Source organism: Juglans microcarpa x Juglans regia, chromosome 6D (genome assembly GCF_004785595.1).
Source record: "Juglans microcarpa x Juglans regia isolate MS1-56 chromosome 6D, Jm3101_v1.0, whole genome shotgun sequence".
Taxonomy (NCBI): Eukaryota; Viridiplantae; Streptophyta; class Magnoliopsida; order Fagales; family Juglandaceae; genus Juglans; species Juglans microcarpa x Juglans regia.
In genome coordinates this window covers 8,857,520-8,862,424 of record NC_054604.1, presented here as the reverse complement: position 1 = coordinate 8,862,424, position 4,905 = coordinate 8,857,520, and the positions used below count along the sequence as shown (strand labels likewise).

Sequence of the window (4,905 nt, the reverse complement as noted above, 5' to 3'; positions counted from 1 at the left end):
TTTGTTAGCTGCTAATATTTCATAGCTTCAATGTTCTTCACCCACGTCAAGTTGTCTCCATTTGATTTCTGGCCATTCAGGATCTCTGTAAGCACCGGTTGTATTGGCCTTATCTCTCCTCACTGTCTCTGTTGTCCAGTTTGACATTCATTGTGTATCTGGATCTTTCTTTTGCTGGAATTGAATGTTGCTACATAAGATTGTTACTGTTAAAAAAAAAAGGGATTGCTCCTCTTTCTTGAGGGCGTTTAGTTATGCATTTTTTGGTAGTTACTGAATAAGACATACTGTAGGAGCAAACATCTATTTTGCATGTTGCTTGTTTGCAAATATGTGAACGAGCAGGCAAATATTTGAATTGAGCTCGGGTGAAATCTCAATCACGATAAAGCCAGAGCAACTTCAAAAGTCGTTGCTGCTTTTGCTGAACATAGGGGATTTGATAAAATTTTAATATATTCAAAACAGGTGAAGATATCTTTTTCTTTTAATCATTGTTGCTATTGTGATTGATTGCATTACTGTTATTATTATATTATTTATCATTTATTTTTGTATACTTATTTCATGATCTGATCATGTCATTGTTTCTTTATTCCTTTAGGCTGGGTACAGTCCAGATTAACTATTCCTTCTACAGACAATCCTTCATTCAAATCCTCAGGTATTGGACTATATCTCTTTCTGTTTGTATGTTTTGTTGTTTTAGTACTTACTCGTTTACAATTCTTTTCAACTCATTTTATCTAATCTCATCTAATTATTAAAACTTTCTCAAATTCCCACACAAATAAAATAAACAATTCAACTTTTTCAAATCCCAAAACAAAAATAATATTAAAAAAATATATTCTATGAATATTTTATTCAACTTTAAACTTTCATCTCAACTCATCTCATCTGTGAAAACAAACAAGTTGAAACTTGAGCAAATAAGAAATTCTGTTGGAGCCAAAACTTCTCCTTTCATATGTTTTCCATTTAACTTTTTCTGAATAACTGTGTTGTAGTATAAAAGTATTATATTTTGGATACGGAGAAAATCTTGAAACCGTATATTTCCTTTTAAAACAAAATCTTTGAACCATGTTTAATCAACTTAATATTTACCCATCACAGACCTTTTCTTTCTGGAACCATGGAGCTAATACTTACTTTTGGAATGTAGGGAGCTGTTAACTTTGCACTAATGTTATCTCAAATGGAGGGAGGTTGTCCAGTTGATTACAATACCATAACAGATCTCTTTCTTCAGGTTTGTTGTCTCTATTGAATTTTGAGTTGGTATATTAATGTAATAATAAGGACATGTGATTTTCCATTGTTATTGCTTTAATTTTTTTTAATACTGACAGGCTTCGTAGGGGTAAATTGATTTTCATTTTTGCTTTCAATTTCTTTGTGGTTTTAATGGAAGAACCTGATCCGTGAGGCAACAACTTTTCTGTTAGATGTTTTGAAGCCAAATCTTCCTGAACATAGTTTCCTTCAAACAAAGGTTTTGATTCTCGCTTTCTTTGTTAATGCTATCTAACTTCTATTTGGATAGTTGCTGCTCTTTTCAGCCACTGTAACAATTTTATTTTATATAGGTCTTGGAAATCAATCTATTTACTTTTTCAAATGTAGCTAACGTTATTGAATAGTTGGGTGTGCTTTAGATATGTGAATATAAATTTGAATGAATATAATCATTGGTTGACAGGTTTGGGTCTGCTTTTGCAAAGTCCGCATACATTGATTAGTACATCATATCAAACCAACTGCTCAAATAAACACCTAGTTTTAGTAATTGTGCATGACCTCATCTGATAGGATAATTCTATATGCTTGAGAATTTATATAGGGTTCCTCGTTAGACACCTTGGAATTTTCCTCTTAAGTTGGAACAGGATGGGGGCTTATGGTCTTTTAACTCCAAATATTCTGCATGCACAAGTGTGTCAATTGCCTCCTCTGGTTGAAACCATATGAGACTCTTAATTTTTGAAAGATGATTTCCTACCTTTTTTTGTTTTTTTTTTGAAGAGCCTCGTTAAGCTCAGTGAACTTTGTTTACGTTAGGTAGTCATGCAAAAAGCAATACAGTTAAAAAATAATTCTATTTTCTAAAGATAAATTCATATGTGAAACATGTTAGAGATAATTTGTCGGGTAACTAGTGATTACAAGTGTTCTAATTGTTTCATCATTTTTGTTAAACCCTTTTTCAGAATTTCTCAGCAGTGAGTACTTCTGGCTCATCTTTTACACATCATTTTGACACAAAGATGAAGGGATGAAGAATGGTTGATTTGGGTACTTATATTATCGTTTTCTATTCGAAGTTATAATCATCATTTAGCGGCAAAGGTAAATAGTTTGATGGTAGATTATAGGATTAATTTCATACTATTATTTTTTTATCTGATAACATATATTATTTAGTGATGAATGGTAGTTATATATTTTATACTAACAACTTTTGATAAATATATTATGACAAGCTAATTGGGGTATTATGCCCAAAGAATTAGCAGATATATTATCTTATAAGCCTTATGTCTCTTATTGGATGTTTTCAGGAACTTTCTATTTTATTTTAAATTATATTGCCTTGATAATCTGGAACTTCAAATGTTTTCCTTCATTAACTCTAGATTTGTTATATTTTTTTGTAGATTAATCATACTTTTCCATTATTTGCAAAATTTGTAGTTCTATAGGATTGTCTAATAATGCAGGTTTTCCATGCCGGTTGATCTTTTAGCATGTTAGCAACAAACTTTGTAAAAATTGATGACGGAAGATACTTGCTATGTTTATGTATTTTATAGAGCGAGGTAAATGTATTAATGTTTTTTTGTTGATCTATTTTGTGTTCTTTGAGGCATTATTTTTGCAATGCATATTATGAGAAACTTTTCTTTAATAGTCAATTACTGCTAAAAGTCATAGCAAAAAATTTTCTATATTTTTTTTTATTACAAGTTTTTTCCCTCATCCTCCTCATCCTCCTCTCCTCCAGCCTTCCTTTCCTCTTTTTCTCTATTCTTCCACTCCTCAACTCTTCCTACTCTCCTCCACCTCTCTTCCTTCCTCCTCTTTTCATATTTTCCTCCTCTCTTCCACTCTTTCTCTTTTCTTCCTTTCTTCCACTTCCTCCCCTCCATCTCTCTTCCTCCCCCCCTCCACTCTTCTTCCACGCCTCCACTCTTCCTCCTCTCCTCTTTTCCTCCTCTTCTCTTCTCTTCCTTCTCTCCTCCACACTTGCTTCTCTCTTCCTTTCCTCCTCTTCTCCTCTCTTCCTCTCCTCTACTCTTCCTCCTCTCCTACACCTCTCTTCCTCCTTCCACTCCTACTCCCCTCCTCTCTTCCACTCTTCCTCCTCTCGTCCTTTCATCCTCTCTCCCTCTCTCCACTCCTCCTCATCTCTCCCTCCTCTCCTCTTCTTCCTCCTCTTGTCCACCTCTCTTCCTTCTTGCACTCTTTCTCCCCTCCTCTTGTCCTTTCCTCATCTCTCCCTCTCTCCACTCTTCCTCTTCTCTTCCTTTACTCCTCTCTTCCTTTACTTCTCTTCCTCCTCTCCTCCACCTCTCTTCCTACCTCCAATCTTCCTCTCATCTCCTCATCTCCTCTTCCTCTTCCGCTTCCTCATCCTCCTCCTCGTCTCCTCCTTTCTTACTACTACACATTCCTTCCTCCTAAATATATTATTTGTATGTTATATTTTTAAATATTATATTATTTTTACTTGAATGTGATTAGAGTTTTAGTATTTCTTTCTCAATCTTTACAGGTTTTAAATTTTAATTTCCAAACCTTGAGATTTGTTGAGGAGACCTTAGGCATGTACAACTTTGATTAGATAGACTTAATAGTGCCTTTAGCTTTGATACAAAGGAGGTAGGCACTCTCTAGGTCTATAGATGACATTTTGTACTCATTATTTTTTATTTTTGTATAAAATACTCTTTATAGGTCTTAGTCTTTTATTCAGGAATACCTTTCATTTTGATATAAAGATGAAGGGATGAAGAAATATTGATTTAGGTACTGATATTTTTGTTTCCTATTCGAAATTATACTCATCATTTAAACGACAAGGGTAAATAGTTTGATGGCAGATAACAAGATTAATTCCGTACTATTACTTTTTTTATCTAATTACATATATTTTTCGATGATGAAGGGTAGTTACACACTTTACATTGACAGCTTTCAATGACTATATTATGGCAAGCTAACTGCGATATTTTGCCCAAGGAATCAATATGTATGTTATGTTAGAACCTTTATATCTCTTATCGGAATGTTTTCATGAACTTTTCATATATTATATTGTCTTGATAATGTGGAAGTTTCAACGTTATCCTTCATTAACTCTAGGTTTTATATTTCCCAGTAGAATGATCATACTCTTTCATTAGTTGCAAAATTTGTAACTCAATAGGATTGTCTAATAGTGCTGGTTTTCCAAACCGCTTGATGCGGTTTTAGCAATGTAGTAATGAATTTTGTAAAGATTGATAATAGAATATACTTGTTATGTTTATGTATTTTATAGAGCCATGTAAACGTATTCAGATTTTTTTGTTGATTTATTTTGTGTTCTTTGAGACATTATTTTTTCAATGCATATTATGAGGAACTTTTTTAAACTGTCAATTATTGCTAAAAGTAATATCATAGCAGAAGATTCCCTATATTTTTTTTCTACTTGTTTTCCCCCCTCATATCCTCTCCTTCCTTCCTCATCCTTCTCCTCCTCGTCTTCTCTTCCTCCTCCCTTGCTCTCCTCCACTCCTCATCCTCTCTTCCACCTCTCTTCCTCTCTCCACTCTTCCTCTTCTCTTTTCTTTCTCAAAGTTTGACATTTGTTGAGGAGGGAGGCTTTAGGTATGTACAACTTTGATTGGATAAACT

At 33.6% G+C, this 4,905-nt stretch overlaps 1 long non-coding RNA gene across 1 annotated transcript; it reads left to right on the top strand.

Annotated features, from left to right (window-relative positions):
* Positions 1–379: 379 nt before the first annotated feature.
* On the top strand, positions 380–818 carry LOC121235631. The gene is made up of 2 exons (XR_005934576.1): positions 380–468; positions 605–818. It is a non-coding gene; the product is annotated as an uncharacterized LOC121235631 (long non-coding RNA).
* The last annotated feature ends 4,087 nt before the right edge of the window (positions 819–4,905 follow it).